General features: G+C 38.5%; 1 long non-coding RNA gene across 1 annotated transcript in view; it reads right to left on the bottom strand.

Annotated features, from left to right (window-relative positions):
* LOC112973815 overlaps positions 1–11,456 on the bottom strand; it is a 31,675-nt gene extending 20,219 nt beyond the window's left edge. Inside the window, exons 1-2 of the long non-coding RNA XR_003256075.1 lie at positions 11,164–11,456; positions 9,728–9,819 (exon numbers count right to left, since the gene is read on the bottom strand). This is a non-coding gene — a long non-coding RNA (uncharacterized LOC112973815). The remainder of the gene's footprint in view (positions 1–9,727; positions 9,820–11,163) is intronic.
* Positions 11,457–11,667: the final 211 nt, after the last annotated feature.

The raw sequence follows: 11,667 nt of genomic DNA, 5'->3' as shown, positions 1-11,667 counted from the left end.
GGGGGGGGGGGGGAAGCATGGGGCATTCTATGTGGATTACTGGTCTAAACTAGAACTGCTTAGCCTTTATATCCACACCAGAATTTTTTCCTTCCTAAATATATGACCTTCAGTCAGTAAAGCTGATTTAAGATCTTAGTACACTAAACTTGTGTTAAGGTCTTTTTTTTTCCACCTTTGTACCCTTTATTTTAATTACCATTAGCTCATAAGCTGAACTGCTAAAAACTATCAGTCCCCCAGTAACAGTTTTGTAGTAAGACCAACAAGCTACTTCTACAGCCTTCCTCCTACTGCTCCAAAGTAAAATTCTATATATATCTCTCCCAATCTATTTTGGGTCCTCCACAGAAATTTGGGTTGTCTTTTTTTTATTATTTCATTATTAATTATCTTTCAGCTAAGTTCATAGGTTGGTCATCCAATTTAGAAAGTAGCATTCCTGACWTCAGTGGGATTTGTCACTAAAATACATGCTATTTCAGTCATATTTAAGAACTTCAGTTTAGTAAGTATAATTTGAAAAAAAGTCTTGAAGCTGACTGGGTGTTCTTCCTCTAAGAACAGAGGAACCACATTAATGACTGGAATGCTAAAAATATCTGAGAACAACATGGAAGAGAAGATCCTTTAGAGAAATCTCTGCTTTCTTTCAGCAGGTAAGTTGACTGCAGTTTTTTCTTCCCAGTTCTAATATGACAATATCTATAAATACATGTTTCAGATTGAGTAGGAAAGATAGGTGCTAGGCATTATAATCTTAAAGCTCGTGGTACAGAACTATCAGTGCCTGCCTTAAAAGATCTGAGGAAGGGATTTCTCACATCTTATGATTCATTATATGAGTATATGGAAGTAGCAAACGAACAAAGCATTTTTCCCATCTACCTTTTTCTGTCAGTCACATTTTGACGGACTCATCTGTTCTGGCTATCTGGAGGTACATACCTCTTTCCATTAGTTATAGAGGGAACCTAGAAAGCTAGCTTAGGCTACACATCTAACTTTTAGAAGCTAACATTAGGTATGGTAAACCTAGGCCACTTTTATTCAGTTGTATACTGCATAAATATATCTAAGCCCTTCCTAAAGCAACAGCATGCTGAAAGCCAGTCTGTTCTTAAATCTTCTTAAGGTCTTTCAGCAAACTGGTGGTCAGCAGTTACAACTCTGCAGAAGAGTTCACTGTTGACTTAAATATTACTAGAGACTGTCTACACACCCACAAATCTGATATTCTGCATTATCTTGTTCCAAGAATAAAATGGAAATATTATTGTAGTGTATCATATTTTGTGCTGAAGAACCAAAGACTGGTTTTAGCACTTTTTTCACCTATATAGATTTAAACTTCTAAAGGTATTCTGCAAAGGTGGAAAGAATGAAGGCTTAAGTTTATATGGGAACAGAGTTAAGTAGTCTGTGAAATTCAATACTTCATAAAATTCTTTGTTATAAACTAACCTCTAAAGGTAGTAATTCAAGTGGGCAAGACATTAGCTTTAAAACTCCCCCTTCTATATTTCCCTCTCTATTGCTATAAATCTTTAACTCATTATCACCTTCAAATAGATTTGTCTAGGCCTTCTGGGAGCAGAGGTTGGAGACTATCCTTAATGACACTCAGATCAACAACTGAGTCACGGAATCATTACTGCTGACCGAAAAACTTTTTAAACTAACTTTAAAAAAAGAGGTAAGACTTTCAATATTACTGAGGACTATTTTTTCAATCTTATTTCTGATAGTTACTTTCCTTGAATAAAATTTAAACTAGCAACTGTCTGCCAAGTTTAATTTGATTGCTTTCAATTTTATATGCTTATACATTCAAGTAAAAAGCACTATGGAAAAACTGAGTAATTCATGTTGTAATTGTTCATCGGACTTTCAGAGAATTACAGTAGCATCACCACATATGCTAATATGTAATCAAAGATATGCTATGACGTACACGGAGAAGTTAAAAAAAAAAAAAAAGCCAATGCACTCAAATTGCTGTGAAGAATGATAATCAACATTTTGCCCCACATTTTTGCCCACATTTGCCTCCCCTTCCCCCACATACTACAAAATGTTTACCTTTAGAAAATAAAGAACCCTTCAGAGCAGGCTTATTGGGTGTGCTTTTGTCCATGCAATAGAGGAGTGTGCTCCAGCATATAAGTAAATATTATCTCAAAGTAAACACCTCACACAAATGTACTGATTATATTTCACTTCTGCTTTATGATTTGTTCTGAACATGGAGGTTCATTTGCTGTCTCCTCTACAAGGATTATGCTGCAATCAAGGCCAGACTTAGCACTTACCACCAACACCCCACCAGTCTTCCTCATCTTTCAGGTCCAGAAAAATCAAAAATGGGCAAGAATGGACTTTTGTCCAAAAATGGACAAAAACGGACTAGAACAAGAATGCTATAGTGAGCAAGTCTATCACATGCCCAACCCACTCTACACTGACATACATGTGCTCAATTTATATTTTAAAAAACCTTCAGATTTCAAGAAGCAGGAAAATTTTCAGTTCTAAGCTGGACTTCCCGTTTTACAGCAAATTGTTTATTCTGTCATCTCCTCCCTTGCTTTTTGTTAATCCCCAAGGCAGCTTCCTGAAGACCAAGTGAGAACATACATATTGCACAAACTGCTCCCAGGGTTATTATAGATGCTACTGCAAGCATGTCCCTACTTGAGTACATAGTGGGATTGCTTTTCTCAAGTTAACTGACAAATCCATATGGTGTTTGATCTTCTTGGTACTACTGTCACTAGCATGAAGCATACACCTGCAAAATACTTAGCTTCACCACCACCATCTGCAGGTAGCTCTTTCCTGCAGCTCTCTTTCCTACCCACCTCTCTCATCATAACAGTGAGATCTACAGCAAGGACAGAAGATCTAGGCCAACAAAAGATATACAGGAATGAACTTGGATCATTACTCTATGCCATCACTACAATGTTGATTATGTATGTTCTGAGCAGGGCAGAAGGACAGTGTTTAAAACACTCAAGGTTCCTGCTTACCTACCTGTACCTAACCCCCCAGTCTTATGGGAGTACCTGTCATTTTTCAAATATCTCCATAGCAATCAAAGCCTAGTTGACAAAACATTGTTCAATTCATAGAAAAGGTTGCCAGGATTCCAACATTAATGAAAAGTTATGTTTTTAAGAGTATCTTGGAAAATTGGAGGGTTAAGGCCAGAGATTCTAAGGGTCCACACAAAGACAACCACCAATTTTGATTACTCTGGCAATAAACTGCTTTTAACATTTGTTTCACCAATACTTGTTTGTAAGTAGTTAGGGTTTGAGAAACAGTGTATGGAATGCATTACTATTTGCCATATAAATTAAAAATTAATAATCTAGATTAGAATTAGCTATTAGAACTTTCACTAGTTCTATGTGAAAGCTTGCTTAGTTTTGTTTTTTAAAAGCATTCTCACAGAAATGCCTGATGTCCCTGTGATTACCATACCACTGGCAAAGCCACAACCATGGCATCTCCGAGAAGTATAAGGAAAAATGGATGAAATATTCTGAACTGAGGCTTAAAGATTACGTCCTATCATGCACTTTTGACGTTCTTAAGAATTCCCCAAGGGGTCAGAGATACTGGCTGATGTATTTCCATTAGAAAATACACACAAGGACTTGATCTTTTTACCTTTATAGGACATCAAAAGATACATGTGGAACTCAGGTCTGAACATGGTATCTCTTTTCACTTGAAGTATTCTTGCTTCATAGAAGATTGAACTTTCAAATTCAGACAGAGGAACATCAAAAGGGATACTGAATAAATGAATCTTTCTGGTGTTGATGGTGCTAAGGGGAGAGCATCCCCAGAGCAAGTTCTGCTCATTTTTTTCCTGGACAATCCTGGGGATTGCCTGGCTCTCAAAAAGGAAAACTATCTTTATATGTCAATTGTAAAGCAGCCAGTGACTCAAAGACTAACACATGATAGAGCAGACTTCCTGAAGAAGTCCACAGGTTCACTGATGCAGAAGTTTGACTTTTCAACTGCCTCTGCTTTATGCTAGCTAAAAATTACTAAAGCATGACTTATATAGCAGAAAGTTTTTATTTTCTTCTAATTCTCAAGAAATACACAGTTACCCCAGAAATACCTTTGAAACTATGCATTTAAACAGTAGAATTCATTTCAAATAATTTATACATTTTCTAGAAGCATGAGCCACAGTTCAACACAATTTTAACTTTGCACTGTCCCAGTCCGGGTTCTTCAAGTCTTGCCATCAGGGAACTCTGAAGATTTATATCATCCTAAAATAGCACAGGCCCTTGATAAGTATCAACTGCTGATTGACTTGCCATTTTTATAGAAATAATTACTTTACAATTTGTACAAATACAAAGCACCCTAAATAAGGAAAGCCAGTGTTACTTACTTTTCATTGCATCAATATTTCAACCTAATGTAGAACTTGTCCTGCGGACATTGTTGTGCTGTGTTCTTTTGATGCCATCAACTCTTTGAAAGATTTATCAAATGGGAATCAGATATATCTGTCCTCTTTTTCTCAAAACGCAATCTCTCTTAATCTCCCACTGTACATAAATAAAGCAAGATCTGCTCTGACACAGGATAATGATTGGCTGAATTTCTATTTACACGTACGCAAAGTTTATGTCAGCAGACTCAAATTCTGGCAACAACCTTGCAAATTCAGCAATGTGACAGTCAGCAAGGACAAATATTGAAACTGAACAATAATCAGTATGAAGTAAGCCAAATGCTGGAAAAAGCGACACGTCTGTTGCCACTTCCATCATTTACCACAGATCTAGACCACTGCATACAGTCTGAAGTCTAAAAACACAGCTTCCTTGTATTCACTACGATGATTTTACTTTTCTATGTTAGGAGTTTTACCACTGAAACACTGAGTGTTCATAGCAATGGAGTCTGCCTTTAACTTCTGATACAGGTGCAGCAGACCTGCGGAGCATCTGGGGCCAGGCAGTATCCCTGAGCATGTGCATGAAGGAAAACGTACTCCCGAGCACCAAATGGGAAAACCGAAAAACAAACTGATGGTAGAAATGTCATTTTGAGTCAACAGTGAATGAAGAAGCTCTGAAGACTTAGTTAAGACAGATGTACGTAAAGTTAGAGGACAGTATCATCCTATATAACAAGGAAGTGTGAGAAGTAGAGACAGAATTGTAACTGCCTGGCACCAAAGACAGTACCAACCTTGCCAGCAGGTAATTATATTCCACAGAAGCACCACTTTCTGAGACCATAACATGTCAAAAGGCAGAACAGAATGTTTCCACATGCAACTAACTTAGTCAAGTAATTATCAGACTCTGAACAAAGAGCCGCTAAATAAACATTTAGGAGATGGAGAATGCTATTTAGTAACTGAAAAAAAAAAGTGAATTCCCATGGAGAGCTACTGAAGGACATACCCTCTACAGCTAAGTCTCTAGGACAGAGTCTCTTTAGCATATGGCGGTGTACAGCCACACAGACATAACCGCATCTTAGCATCTATGCACAATAGAATATGATACCACAAAAGGAATAATAAAGTGGAATTGTTACTCAAGGACAAATTTTCAAAGAGATCTATATGACTGGCAAAAAAAATATAGACAATGAAAGCATGAGAAATACACATGCTTGTCTTTCTATAAAATGCATTTAAAACTTGTTTAAAAAACTGAGGACTTTATTTCCCAATATTATTTAGGAGACAATAATATATTTAGGAGACCCTAATACAAGGCACAAGAGAGTAGTCGTATAGTCATTTAATCCCCAAAGATATTTAACCAGTTTTAAAATACTCCTGACATAAGGCAAGGAATCCCCTTACTGATTAAGACCAAAAGCACAGCAGGGAAAGAATGCCTCATTCCCCTTCCAGAGGGAGTATCTGAAGTTGTATGCAACAGAGAACAATTGGTTTTGCAAAACTTTTGGAGGATTAGATAGACATGGAAACCCAGATAATTTTTATTCATATTTTTTCACACACTGTATACTCAGCTAACGGTACCAAGCATTGTCCAGAACACTCTTTTACAAGCAAAGCCAATAGAAGAGTCATTTCTGAATCCAGATCTTTTCTGCTTGGGTAGAGATTAGCTACACATGGAAGCAAAGCAAGCTTTGGGAAGGCCAGAGGATTACCCATTTCTCCACTTACTAGGGCTCCCTAACACTTGTTTCTCCAAGACAGTGTTTACAGGCATGAATTTCTTCAAAACTTTCTCATGACATACTGTTTCAGTCTTCTTTTCTTCTGTGAAGAGCTCCCCAAGGCATTATGTCAGCTCAAAAGAGTAGGTGGTAGGAGAGCAAGGACCCCTCACCCAAGCACATCCTCTGCAATTTCCTCAAGGAAAGCTAACATTATTCAATGGGAAGCAGCCACTTCCACTGACCCCGTACCCTGTCTGCATTATGCCCCATCTTCCCTTTGTTTTCACTGTGACCAGACCAGAATACCATCAGGAAGCCAGAGGAAAGAAGAGAAAGGGTTAGTGATTTTTTATTATTATTATTTTTCAGTGTTTGTAGCTGGTATTGAAAATAAGCACAACAATGTTATCAGGATTATTGACAGAAGAAGCATTAAGATGTTTATTGCTGAGAAGGAGAGGCAGCTCTTTAAGGTTTTTTTTTGCTCACACAATATAAAAGAAATGAAGATATTAACTTCTCTGATGCATTGATTAGTTTTGACCAAAAAGATAAAAGCAGAAAACTGCATAATTGATTTTTATTAAGTAATTTTAGAAACCTTTTAGTACCACATAACATAACTGCTCTACCTAGGCAGAGGTATAAGAACTAATCTTTGTATTTACTGGAAGAAAAAAAGCATACTTGGAATTCCATTTGGTGCCCAAAAGCATAATAAATAGTGAGGCTGAGGACTGTCCCTAATGTACAACCCAGTCAACTCTGTGAGATTTAGTTTGAGACTACAAGTAGACTTTTGGGTAAAGATTAGTACCTGTATAAATAACTGAAAACATGAACATCGCCACAGAACAGCAAAGCCTGGTATTCAGTGGCTCTGTGCAAGACAGCTGGATCCCTGGCACTGCCTGGGAAAAGGGGCAGGTTCTGACCACACCACTTACAAGTAGGATGCTTGGGGTAATATGCAGTTCCTCCTACTGCAGTCCTTCATCTTGTGGGACCACTAACAGCATCTTCAATAGCGTCTGTCACCTTTCTCACACAACTTGCAGGAGCTCTTGAGAGCTCTAGTTTTCTGGCAAATCTCCAGCCAGAATTCCCAACAATTTCCTACATTGACATACAATCTGCATAACTACTGCAAGTAGAACTCCACAAACACCACTTAAAGCATATTGTGCAAAAGCACAGTGTGGTGAAGAACAGTTTCCTTTACAAGTCAGATCACATTCTCTGAATAGCCACATTTTTAGCATCAACAAGTGTACACGTTTATCAAGCAGTATTAAGTAAACACATTAACAGAAAAACTCAAGGGAACAGTGGTGACCTTACATCTATAACAGTGTTTTTCCTCTGTGAAGATATCTAATGGGTTTTTTCAACTTATTTTTGCAAAATTTCTTGTATTATTCATTCCAGTATTAAAGCAGTCATTACGTAACCTTAACCATACTTTCCTTTTGCCAGTAATATCTGAATCTATAACACAAATATTTGAAAGGCATCAATTATACGCACAAAAATTATTTATTTTATCAAGCCCAAAATATCTAACATAAGTGCTATTCACTTTTTCTATCAAATTTCATGTGCTGCAAGAAACATGTTGTACTAACCACCTTATCAAATATTTACTGTCAGTTGATAAATATATTAAGCAGGAGTACTTCTCATGTAAGGAAACATTCTAGATTCAAAAATCAAGATAACAAAAAAGGAAGATAACAAGACAACAAAATAACAAAGATACTGTTTAAAAAAAAGAGCAAGATAACAAAATATAAAATTGTATAAAAATAACAAGATAACAGAAAAAGGAGCCCTAATAAATTACAGTCCAGTGGACTTCCCTTTCCCAAGTCTGAACACCATATATCAGCTATATTCCAAAGTCTTTCTCCCTGTGTACCTTAAATACTCAGCTTGGCTGACATCTTACACACATACACACTTAATGTCACAGCACACACAGGGTTAGGCAATCTATAAACATTATTATTAATTGTTACAATCAAATTTTATCTCCTAACTCAACAACAACATCTCAAGGCATAGCTAACAGTTAAGACCAGGTAACTGCAGAATAGACTTGTATGAGAAGTGCTTCACCTCAAGATCTTAGTATAATGAGCTACAAATAAGGCATGTGAAGAGGTCCTCTGACTGCCTTCTGCAGGCAACGCCTCTTACTGCTCTTTCTTCCATGAATTTTCAGATATCTGACTTTGTTTAAATTTCCAGGCTACCTGAATCTCAGTAAGGCTCCCACCATTGTGCAACCAAACTGCTCTCTCTTTCCTAGCATTGATACCAATCACCACGTCTTCCTTACATTACTACAAAGCACTGCTACCAGAATCATCTTCCAGTTCATTGCTGACTCCTTCACATCCCTTCACTCACCCCCTTGTTCTCCTCCAAGTTCTCAAACTTAACCTATTAGTGCCTCCAATATTTAGCCCTGCTATATCCATCAGACCTATTTTTTAACTGTACACTCATCTTCATGTAGTCAATGAGAGCAGCCTCAGTGGTTTGCTTATCCCACTGCAAAACTCATCATCTGCCATAGTGTGGATAGTAAACGGACAGCAAAGCACAGGACTGTTTCTGACTGACCAGGATTTATCTTGCCACTGTCTCGCTCAGTCACCAGTTGTGATCCTCCACTTAGCTATTAGTTTTCAGCTGGTAAGACTATCTGTTGGGCTATACAGCACTTTGGATAACAAGGCCCTAGTTTCACTGTCCTCTCATTGTTACTCCTGGTATGTAAATGTTAAGTAACAATAGGGCATTAGGGGTAGTTCCTGGACTTTGCTGCTGAATATCTCCCTACTACAGAAGAGGAAGATGTGGTGAAGTTATATTTGAGATCAGGATTATCACCTGTTCTCATTAATATGAAACAGATAAACATATACATCTGACCCCAGTTTATACTACCTTTGAGACTCTGTAAACCAAATGCATGGCAAGTAATGGAAAAAAATGTTTATATATATATGTGTGTGTTTGCATATATGCATATATGCAAATACATATTTCTATTTAATTCATATTTTATACATGATTAGTCTGACTCCACACTTTTCTTCATGCTGTTTGTATCTTCACGTGCAACAGAATCAATCAGCTGCAATCCCAGTGGTTCTATTAGTTTTTATCTCCTAACATTTTCTAAACGTGTCTTTGGGTGGCTTGTATAAATAAAAGCAGCATTTTACAGGAACAACAGATTTACAACTTTAATAAAACTGCCTTCCTTCCTGCATGAAAGTCTACAGTGCATGATAAATCAGGTTAAGCAAGCTGCTTATCGAATCTGAAACCAAACATGTTTTTGAAGAAAACCTTAATTCTCTGAAGAACTTCAAGCTTATTTCAAGATGTTAAATTATTGATACGGAAAATCAATTCCTTTTCCAGCTCAGGCAATGTCATACAGTCATGCTGTATACAACAATAGCTAAGGCAGCTTTTCTCTTTTATTAATTTCATAACCCTTTAGAATTACATTACCTACCTTTTCTTCTTTAGAATCCAGACAGTCACTAGGGACAGCCGTGCAGGTTCTACGGACTTCAGAAGAGATTAAAAGTTTTGTCCTAAAACAGGCTGTCAAAGCAGACAAAGAAGAGAATTTAAGAGACCAGCAAACTGCTATTTTTTTTAAACTAATATTATTTAACTAATATCATCTAACTCAGACGCTTCATCAGCAAATAAACTGCAGTTAATTCTGTTCTGACAATAAACAGTTTCCTCAAAGAATCTGAAATAGTAAAATGTATTCGATTCAAAGAATTAACAGAAGAATCACAAATAATCCTGGGAGAAAATAGGGAGAGGACAAGAATAGTTCCTCGCAAGTAATAACCTTCCTGAAACAAAAACTTAGAAGTGAACATCCCTATACACATTTTTCTTTACACTTTTATCTCAGTCCAAGTGATTCTATCAGTTTCTGTCTCCTAACATTACCAGGAGGTATCTTGGGCCCAATACAGGATAAGTTGACATAAGTGTCCCAGTCATTATGACAAGATACATAAAAGGAGGAAAGAGATCAAGTATGTTATCAATCTTTCCTGTTCTAGAGTAGGRCAGCAGTAGTGAGCATGCAATTATTAATGGAGTAGCAACTGGCACCCTCATGCCCCATCTCACAAATATCCTAACCAGCAGTTTTAGGACTTAATGTTGTTGTGTGGTAAGCCAAGGGAGAGAGCTCTTGTTCTTTCCTGTTGAAGAAGTCCAGTTTAGCATATAATATCTAAATATACAGTGACCTGTAGAGATAAAGAAAAACTGATTATCCAGCTTCACTAGTTAGTATGCTTCTCCAGCTGGACACCTCAGCCTATATGCCACTGTATTATTATGCAAAGTGAAGCAGTCTTAACAGAAAAAAAAAGAATAACAGTATGCACACAAACAGAAATATCTTTTGTCTCCAGAATAGCCTACCAGTTTAAACGCTCTCCAAGGCTTCTGTGCCAAATGCAAAAATTTGCTCCCAGTTCTCCAATAACTGAGTGCTCCCAAAACAGATAAAAAGCAGATTCTTATCTGGAAGCGGTGTGAACCAGGCACCCTGCATCTCCAAAAATGTTTCCAACTGAAACTATTCAGCAAAGAGAATGCAGTGCAAATAATTGCTAAATAAGCAAACGCACATTTTTTGATGAATGTCTCCCAAAAAACCCCCACTCAGTTCTAATATGAAACACACAATACTGAAAAACAGTAAGTACATACTTTTCAATCAGCCACAATTCAAGTTTGGGATACAATATATGGCCAAAATCTGAACAGCAAGACTATTTCAGAAGACATACAATAAAACTCAAAATACTGGGGAACTTATTTCTCTATTGCAATTTCCTCTTTCTAAACTCTTTCATGGTACTGTATTCCCAATGTGAACAAATGAGAAATTTAATATGGACGGAAGCTTACCTAAGTGCTTTAGAGGGAACTCACAAGCCTAGGCAAAACATGGCCATTTGCAGAATGTAAATAACATGSGGGGTTTTTATCCCTACTTAACCAGCACCGCGTGCGGTGCGGCCCTGCCTGTGGCGCCTTACAGAACCGAGCCGCGGAGCGGTTGCTGCCCCCCGCTCTGAGAGGGTGCAGCAGGCTCGCGGCAGGGGAGGCGCTGCAGCCCTGCCTCTGGCTCTCGACCGAGGTTTTTATCCCGTTACGGCTCTCCGGCGGAGGCGCGGGGCACCGCGGGGCACCCGGACAGACACAGGCAGCAACAACGCTCCCGCTCGAAGCGCAGGGCGGATGCGCAACGCCACCGCCCCCGGCCCCGGCCGCCCCGCCAAGCCCGGCGCTCGGGGGCAGCGGCGGGCAGCACGGTGGCGCCCACCCCCCGCCGCCTCACAGCGCCCGGGACGCCCGTGCCCGCAGCCTCGACCCGCGGGGGGGCTCTGAGGAGCGGCACAGGACTCGTCC

The sequence above is a fragment of the Apteryx rowi genome, unplaced genomic scaffold (assembly GCF_003343035.1).
Source record: "Apteryx rowi isolate R43461 unplaced genomic scaffold, aptRow1 scaffold_568, whole genome shotgun sequence".
In the NCBI taxonomy this organism is placed as follows: Eukaryota; Metazoa; Chordata; class Aves; order Apterygiformes; family Apterygidae; genus Apteryx; species Apteryx rowi.
The sequence above is the reverse complement of the archived record's forward strand: the minus strand, read 5'-3'. Positions and strand labels throughout refer to the sequence as shown.